The following is a 10,268-nucleotide window of genomic DNA, read 5'->3' as shown; positions in this document are numbered from 1 at the left end:
CTCCAGCTCCGAGCCCCACCTCTGGAGCTGTCTCTTTCTCGCCGTCATTTTTCGCCGCCGTTTCTGCTGCCGCCACGGCTCTTCTTTTCGGTTCGACTCTCAGGATCTGAAGGATGTAATCTCTTGTGCTGGCGGGGGATATTGGTGGTGTAGAGATGATGCTCTGTTTTTCCGTTTTTACATATTTTAAGTTTTGTTTGGTATTTTAGATGTTGGAGTAGCAGATCTGGTGAGTGATTATATTATTATGTTAGAGAGAGATGTTAGCTATGATATTTGCTGCACAGATTTATTGATTATCGATGTTTTGGACATTAATTATTTTCACTATTATCATTGATTGATGTAATTTCTATTAGTATAGTGAAATAGTTTTTACTATATTCATTTCATTTGTTTTCTAATTTCTTGCATCTTATGCTTTGCATTTTCTTTCGTTTTCTCTTCCCCCAAACAGTATTATATTCATTCATCTCTCATGGAATTCAGAAAATATCACATATAATTCTTTCCATTTTTTATAACAAATTAAAGAGATTAACTAATTTATTTTCATATTTTTACTAAGTTTTAAATTAAAGTTTTATAGATTAAAGTTTAATAGTTCGATTTAATTTGTCCTCAAATATAATAACATTCGATGCTAGAAGTGTGTTTAAGCATTATTATTAATTTCATGAACTATAATTATTATTTTAAAAGTTATCTCATTTCATATTTGGAGTATTAGAAATTATAATTACAAAATTATATAAATTTTAATTCTAAAACAATATCAATTATTATAAAATTAAATAATTGTATAATTATATTTAAATTCTATATAATTAGACTTAATTACATTTATAGTTATATTGAATTATATACTTAATTACATTTATAGTTATATTGAATTATATAAAGTGTCATTTTAAACACGCCTTGTTAGATGTTGAAACCAAATAACTTCAGTGTACAATCAATCCGTAAACGTAATTACGTAAATCACCAAATATTGCAAGAGTAGTATCAAACATTCAAATTGGAAAACATCCTCATCGTTCCTTCTATTTGCTCTAATTAATTAGTTGGGTTCCTTTTTTTTAATTTTCTTTTATTTAAATTATATGTGTAAAATTAAGTATTTTCAAATTAGCTATAAATTAAGATAAACTCAAATTTGGACCAATAAGTAATTGCCAGTTTGCCACATACTGAAATAACATGAAGATTATTATTATTAATAATCAGGAGATAAATTCTTACAGGTAAGATTGATGTCATTTTCTTTTTTGACAGATGTCTTGTGTGGTTAAGAATGTCGATGTAAACATTGCCACCTTAATTTCTCATTTTTTTATGTTGACTCATTGTTGATTTAAGTCGGTTTAATGACCGGTAAGACAAGGGTGTTGCCATTGACCTTATTTTATGTACAGTGTTAAATTATGGGTCTTATCCTTATAATATTTTTAAAATTTGAATTTTAGTCTTTATATTTTAAATGGACAGCATTTAATCGCAAACCTATACTATTATCATGTTTTAGTCCAAATTGGTAATACTATGAGAAAATCCATCAACCGATCGTTGTGAGCTTAAAAAAAACAGACTCATAATTCACCAAATTATGAAAAAGGAATAAACCATTTTCTCTCACAATTTCCCTTCATTTGGTCCCTGAAAATTGGTACGTTTTTTTATCTAGTTCTTAAACTTGGGTTCTATCTCATTTTAATTGTAATGAGATCTAAAATTGAGGACCAAATTAAAAAGTGATTAAACTTTAAGACAAAAATAAAAATTAAAAGTGATTTCGAGAAAGAAAGAAAAAAACCAAATACGGTCAATTTCTTAAAGCAAAGAAGACGACATGGGAGTCATGCTCATATGTAAAAGTAATTTAAATGTTTTGATTTCATTGGTCCGTCAAATATAGGTGAAAATATATAACGTCATTTTCTTAGAAAACAAGTTTCGACGGAACAACCAAAGCCATCAAATTCTCACAATTTGACGATGACATGTCGAGTCTTTGGTGGACAACACCCCACCTTAAGCTTTAATCAATTGCATTCTTCCTTCTAAAGGAAATTTCTAGTCTTTCATGGAGTCACGTGAAGGGTGAAATCTCTCTCTTTTTTGGCTACAAAACTACCATTCATTCTTATCTAGCCGTGACTCACAAGCCATTGAGTCAGTGAAAAGGAGCGGTCATTGTTTTCTCTTCTTCTTTTTTTCCCGACTCATTTATTTTAGATTTCTACTTACATTCGCACTCATTCACTCCGCAATTCCCTAAAGAAAGGGCAAGATAGAGTCAAAAGGCAGAGGAAGAAGGGCTTTTCTTATTTTAAATCCAATTTTAAATTTTTTATATTTTAATTTCGTCGTTAAATTATAAGTTTCATTTTAAATCAGTCTTCATTTTTTTAATTTTATCTCTAAATTGTAATCATTATTCTAAATCAATCTCAAATTTTTGAATATTCTAAATTCTTTCTCAAATTCATCTAAACATGTAATCAGTTTTAATCATGGTTTAACTTAATTTTTTTTCAAACATATAATGATATAGTTTAGCTTAATATTTTTAGTAACTGGTGGTGATGGGTGTAGCATAAATTGATAGTCTAGGATGAAGTTAAAATGTTGAAAAGTTTGGAGAACGAAGGATAATAGTTTGAGGAAAATATTAGAATATTCAAAAGTTTGAGACTCATTTAAACTGAAACTCTTAGTTTGATGTTAAAATTAGAATGTTAAGTATAGAAATCAATTTAGAATGATGATCATAATTTGAAGAAAGATAATGTAATTAACTCGATAAAATTTAGTATATAACTAATTTAAACTAAAACTTTTTTTTTTAAAAAAAAGGAATATTTTGTATATATATTAGGACACAAAGTACAACGCATTTAAAGATCTCTTTAAAAATTCTCTCTAATTCTAAATATAAAAAAAAAGTACACCTTGAAGTGAGAAAACTAGTAATAGGAGAGAAAAGATGTACGTTACACATGAAAGCAAAAGAATGGCATACTAGTTACCATTCACAAAACACACTGCTGCACTTGAAGCAACACACCATTACCACACAAAAAACCGTACCCGACCTTTAGCAAAACCAAACTCTCCGGGCAGCAACACACTACTAAAATGACGCCACACAAAGAAGCAAGGAACATAACACCCAAAATAAACGCAATGCTACCCAAACGGCCCCAAAGCTGGAACCACAGGAGCCTAACCGACCACCAGAAGGGCATACTCCACTGCCACACCAGACTGTAATAGCAACGTGAAACACAGCCGGAATCGAAGCACCACAACGGACACAATCACTAGCTACAAACATAAGATTTCCAGAACCAATGAGAGCTAACATTCCTCTTGGCACCCACGAATAACAATCAACTCAGAAGAATGGAGATCCCTGCTAGTAGAACCAAAGAACAAACCTTCCCCCAAATCAACAACAAAACAAAGAAGTAACAGTATTGTAAGCCAACAAACCACAAGCAGCATCAAAAGATCCATTGATGGCTTTACAATACCAAAGAACAAAGCAAAATAAAGGGAACTCCAAATCTTGGGAAAAACTAACCACCCAGCTAGGAGAAAAAATTTAACACCCCACAAAAACAGGATCCACCAGAATAAACAAACTCCTCGGGCTAAAACAAATACCACAGTGAACATCGACAGGACTTCCGCCACGGCTCAGAACTCTAAACAAGAACCAACCCAAGAGCTACACTAGCACACACAGTCACCTGTCACCATGAAGGATTGCATCTAAGCACCCAACAAAATCTTGAACAGAAGGTATTGTCGCCGGCCAATTGCAATTAGCCCAGACCCCTATCCTGAACATCGCTAAATCAAAAATTTTATCCTTAGAGAACGAACAACTTTTATAGAGGGCTTCGTTTCTGCAAAGCCAGAAATTCCAAATGAGACAAAAAAAACCCAAAATCCATAGTGATTGTAACTTCCTTCTCACCCTTTGATTGTACCAAACCACAAGCAGCGATTTCATGTTTTCAGGAGAGACAAAATTAATCTTCCATACACTACACCATCTCTGCCAAACTTTCCACACTTAATCGCAATGGCACAGAGCATGATTTATCGATTCAAGTTCTCTTCTACACATAACACAAAGAGAATTTTCTGCCAGAGGTACTCCACGCTTTGAAAGTTCCTGAATATTAGGCAATCTTTGGTTCCAAACAAAGGCTACAACTTTGAGTGGAGCTGATTTAATCCAAACTAGTTTCCAAATAGGATCCTCAATAACCCCATCACAAGCTACCTGCAAGCAGAGCTTTTCAGCGAGTATACCCCATTAGAAGAACCCAGCCATTTCAATCTGTCCTCTCCCGGGACAATACTAATAGCTCTATTTAGAACCTCGAGAAACTCATACCAAATAACCACCTCCCAGTCGAATAATGGCCTCCTGGTCTCGATCTTCCACTCCCAAACTCCATTTAATAAAAGCACTTCCGTCAATGATCGACCCAAAATTCGATTTTATTCCCATTCCCCATCACACATTTATAATTAGCGGAAAGCACATCCCCATTTGAAGACAACAGCGCGATGATATTTCGCCAAACCCATGAAGAATTTCGACTTTGTACTTCTATCGGTAACAACGAATCCTGATCATATCCATACTTGGCAGCCACTACATTTTTCCACAAACTAACTTTATCCTCACCAAACCTCCAAATCCACTTGTTCAACAAAGCCCGGTTTCTAACTTTTACATAAAAAAAACCCAATCCTCGACTTTGGCCTACAAATATTTTCCCACTTAATCGAGTGAATCATTCTATCAGACTTAGCACCCCAAACAAAATTAGCTATACACTTGTTAACTTTTCAGCCACAGAAACTAGGATAGAAAACAGTGAAATATAGTAAACCTGTATATTAGAGAACACTGATCTTACCAGAGTAATTCTACCCCTGAAGGAGAGAAGCTTTACTTTCCAGCCTTCTAATCGAGAACTTACCTTTTCCATGATGGGCTGCCATAAAGCCTTGGAGTTTCGTTTGTGACCCAGAAGAAGACTCAAGTATGTTGTAGGAAAAACGTCCCACCAACAGTGAATCGCATCTGCCCAAAATTTAATTCTATTTAAATCCACATTAACCCTAAAGAGCTTAGTCTTTTTAACATTGAGCTTCAAACCAGCAGCAACCTCAAAAACTATACTTATTCTCTTTAAATTTCTGACCAACTCAAGATTTGCTTTGGAGAAGATTGAAACTCTTATTTTGATTATGAAATTAGAATGTTCAAAAGTTTAAAAATCAATTTAGAATGATTTTTGTAATATGAGGAAATATAATGCCATTAATTCAATAAAAATTAGTCTATAACTAATTTAAACAATTAAACTACATCTAATAAAATTGGTCGAGAAAAAAACCTATTTAAAAAGTATTTAAATTGGTAAAATAACAATTTAGATCCCAAGTATAATGATATTTAAAACAAGTATTTGTTTTTTTTTCATTTAAAATAAGATAATTGCATCATAGATCATTTATATACAAACATTATCGTCTGATACAACACATCCTAACCGTACTTACATTAGGAGTCTGATACGCAGTTGCTTCTACATAATTATACAAATAAGTAAATCACATGGATAGTCATAAAAATGCAGCAGCATTCGGACTATTCGGAATACAAGAAATCACGAAGCGAAAAAACAACCATCATCCAAGCTTCGGCCAATAATATTTGCCGATTCCGCTAAGTTTTTATGCAGTGAACCCTTTCTGAACAGAGCTCCAACGATTGTTAGGAATGCTAACACAAGCTTGTGCGGAGGCCTCGGCCATCTGTTCTGTCTGAATTCCGGCATTGCAGATGTTTGCAAGGGATCGCATGTGTTTCATCCCGTACTGGGCTAGCGATGAACAACGTATGTTTTAAAGTAGCAAGAGACAAGAAAACAAGGAAAGAGGCTGAGAATCAAAGAGTATTTACCATTTTCTTAAGGCATTTCCAGTCATCTACAAGCGGTTGGCCAGCTGGACGAACGGTGCTCAAAATGTCCGGGCCTCTTTCTATTCCAAATAAAAGTTTTCCGATGAGTTTAATACTGTTATCTACATGCATTCTATGAGACATGGCTTCAACAAACTGCTTCTGGGCTTCAGCCTTCCTAACAGACTCCTCGGGTGCCTTGCGATACTGTAAAGTAGATTGGCGAGAAAGCTCCGAATTAGATGGATTCTAGAACTAGCATAAGGACAGCTTTCAAATGTAAGAAATCATTTGAAACGAGAGCATTTTGAAGAAAGAGATGCGAAGAAGCAAGTGTCGTGTTTAATATATATCTCAAGAAGAAACAAGACACAAACCTTGTACCAAAAATGGACAAGATCAGCATCACGCTGGTTAACAGCTTTTGTAGGTGGTTGCAAGGAGTTCTCGTCCACAAAGGTGAAGTTATCATTTGCCGGATCTGTGCCCAAGTATGCAAAGAGACTGTCCTTACTAAGCCCAATATCACCATATTGCATGACATGAGAGCCATAAACATAATTGTCACCGATAGTCCTCTTTTTCACCTGCAAAAAGCCCAAAAAATGAAATTGTAAAGCTCCCTTTTTTTGGATATATCTTCATATTTCTTAGATCTAAACAGTAATCAATAACAACCACACAAAATGAAATTGAAATCTTTATATTTTCCTGATAAAAGAAAAAGAACAGAGTTCATGCAAAAACTCTTTGTAAGAGCCTTACAACTTCGTATTGCTGGTGCAAACTCTCTGTCCGCAAATTATGTACATCACTGCTCGACAGAAACACAAAATAGGATTCACACCAAGGGAAGTAAGTTAACAAAAATAAAACAAAAGTCGATTCCTCAGTTATGAAAGATATCTATTTTAGTCTAGATCATACTAAAGAATCAAATTTACATGTATAACAATTAACACCCACTTTGCCTCGGACTTTTTACATTTGTCTACTAACACTTTAGTTCAACAAGGTGCAGCCAAGAAACAAACTGAAGTTAATTTATATAAAACTTGCTTAATTCCGGAGTAAACAGATCTAGACAATCAGATTCAACTTTGAAATGATTGCATATTCAATATTTCCAAGGATAAATGAAAAGGACTTATACGATGAGCATGCTTGAATAGTATACCAACCTGTCCTCCATCCAAGCAACACTGTACAAGTCTCCCAAGCAGGTATCATATTCTGGGGGAGGACTTGGGTACTCTTCGGGACAATAGGTTCCCCAGCTATTCTCGCATTTGATGCTGTAGTTGCATAGATATTCAAACCCTCGGGAAGGAGACCCTCAAAGATACTTCCTGACTCACAAGCTTCAAGATAGAATACCTACAAAGTTACATGTGGACAAGAACTTTAGAACAGCAGAAAAGCAATAAGAAATCTCATTCAAAATCGATAATTATCAGAACATAAAATTACCAAGCTTTTATAGGTCCCTAAAGCGTGTTTTTTCTTTAAAACATCAATCAAGTCATCAGCAAAGAGATAAGGCCAGGTGGGCATCCCTGTATTAACACAAAATGAACCATTAGCAGCTTTAGAAACAAGTATTAAATTGCAAGCTGAATACAATACTACACTCTGCAAGTAATAGATATGAAGCTAAGACATGATCCGAAAGCAACACGAAAGTAACTGCTAATTCGATTACTAACCAAGAATACCAGGACCCCCATGGTCAGTGTAGTATATGAAGATATGATCATTAGGGCCACTATTTACAACCTTCCCACTACCCCCGGTGATTGCAGATTTGTTTCCGAGGATAGCCGCAAAAAAGCTGTCAGTATAATCCTACAGAAGAACAACAAGGCAACGATCATAATCAGAAAATGTAAAATTAGCAACAATTTCTTCAAAAGAAAAAAAAAATAGAACAAACCTTTGGAACTCCCTTATAAACATCAGATCCCTGAGGATTGTTAATGATAACACCAGGCCTAGGGTTTTCTACATTGAAAGCTATATCATCGTACATAAAGACGACGATATTCTCATCTTTCAAACCACCGTTCCTTAGGAGTTGATAAGCATGACAAACATCAGCCTGAAATAATTACCAATACATTTTAACAAATTTAAGACCGATCAAACAACAAAGAAATTCACAATAAAATGATAAAATAGATTAAAAAACTTTGTTGACAAATTACACTATTTTGAATTCAGGTGGAGGTTGACGATCATAAATATTTTCAAAAATCATGTCAACAAGGAAAAAAAAAGTTAATTCTGTGAAAGTTTTCTGACCTGATGCCTGTAATTCCAATAACCATTAGATCCAGCTATTAGGATGGCCCATTTAGTGCCACCAACTTCATCATCGTCACTCCGGTGGAAGAACCTCGAAGCTTCCGAAGGTAACTGGAGAAAGTCCCCGATAACATTTCTACAGGCAGAGGTGATTCCGGCGACCGATAACAGGAGAAAGATTACACCGGTAACGAGATTGGTCATTGTTTGACGAATAAAAGTTAAAGTGTACAGATGATTCAAATTTCAAGGCTTTGAAACTAAGTTATACTCCATAAAATATATATATATTGCGGTGATATTGGCGGGCCCGGGGTCTACGTTTGTTGATGGAAAACTTGTGAATACATCTGGGACGCTGATGATGGGAGCCGTAAGAAAAACGGTCATGATGAGAGCGATGAGATATTGGTGGTGGCTCAGTTGATTTCGTGGGCTTTGATTGGGACTCGCTGAGTTGAATTGTCTGATACCTTCTTATTGGCTGCTTATTTCTCGGAAAAATAGAAAATTCAAAAACTCTCATTAAAGAAACAAGAACCAAAGGATTAATAAGTAGGGTAAACTACTTCAAATATCATTCACCTTTAAGTTCTGGTTCGAAAATATCATTGACGTTTTAATTTTGTTAATTTTATCATGGACATTTATGTTTCACTGTAATTATGTCACCCCCGCCATTAATTCATTAACGGAACGATGACATGACGTTTCAATACTGTGACGGTGATGATATAGACTGTTTTATTAAAACGACGTAGTTTTTTAAATGACTATTTTTATTCCTAAAACGGTTTAGTTTTATGAATGACTTTTATTATTCCCAAAACCCATTAAACTATTCATTAATATGTTATTATTCCCAAAACAAAATTAAAAGCTTGAAACTATTTTCCTTAAAAACCATAAGATGAAGGAACCAACATCCATCATATGTTAAAAAAATTCTAAAAATTCTCTGTCACTAAAAAAAATTCTTTCATTACAAAAGCAAAATAGAGAAACGATTCCTACAACCCAAAGAAATAGAGAGCATGAAATATGGTAATGGTGTTTGAAAAGAAAAGGTTTTTTGAAGATTTGTTTGAAATATTTTTAGGGTTTTTATCTGAAAATACTCTATCTCTAAATATTTGTTGTTTCTTCGTTAATTATGTACCTGAAATAGGGTTTTTTTTATCTTGTGATTGTTGCTGCTTTCCCACATGAATATATTTTTGTTGCATATGACTGTATTGAATCAATAATTTATCCATATAAATGTATATTGTTGCATGTTGACTATTTTTATACCTTTTTATGGTCGGTGGTTGTTGCATCAAATTTGTTGCTTGTATGATTCATTGTTCTAAATTTGTCATCAATGGTGGTCCTAATTTTTTTTTACAAGTTTGCATGTGAATGATGACCCATCTACTGGGTTTTATATATTTACTACCATTATTCTAAAAGTAGGGTAAAGAGACCACTATTATTTTAAAGTATTTTTTAATAATAACTGTTTTTTAATAAGTTTTGTCAGGTAGAGAATCTGAATATTTCACAATTGTTATGCATCATGGTGGCTTTATGATAAATTCATCTGGTTTTAAATACACTGGAAAAGAGGTAAGTTTTATCGATATGTGTCATGTGGACAGTATGTCAATGCTTGAAATGTATGATATTGTGGAAGAGTTATGTTATTCTGGTTTGTGGCATTTGTTTTAGAAATAATCTGGGCCTAAATTTACTGTTAAGTCATTAAGAATAGACTGTGATATCATTAGCATGTTAGAAGATATGCCCATGAATATGCACATTCATTTGTACTTGGAAGAAAATGAAGCAAATTTTTCGAAAGAAACCACTATATCAGAATGCACTTGAAACTAAACTGTTATAACTGAAATGCATGAAACTTATGAAACATTCATGATTAAGTTAAACTCTAAAGAAAATACAGAATATGTTATTGATGACATTG

At 33.8% G+C, this 10,268-nt stretch overlaps 1 pseudogene; it reads right to left on the bottom strand.

Moving 5' to 3' along the window:
* Positions 1 to 5,487: 5,487 nt before the first annotated feature.
* On the bottom strand, positions 5,488 to 8,541 carry LOC120192485 (annotated as a pseudogene).
* Between the last annotated feature and the right edge of the window lie 1,727 nt (positions 8,542 to 10,268).

Source organism: Hibiscus syriacus, unplaced genomic scaffold (assembly GCF_006381635.1).
Source record: "Hibiscus syriacus cultivar Baekdansim isolate YM2019G1 unplaced genomic scaffold, ASM638163v2 tig00116975_pilon, whole genome shotgun sequence".
Lineage (NCBI taxonomy): Eukaryota > Viridiplantae > Streptophyta > Magnoliopsida > Malvales > Malvaceae > Hibiscus > Hibiscus syriacus.
Note: the sequence above shows the minus strand (reverse complement) of the source record. Positions and strands in the feature narration are given on the sequence as shown.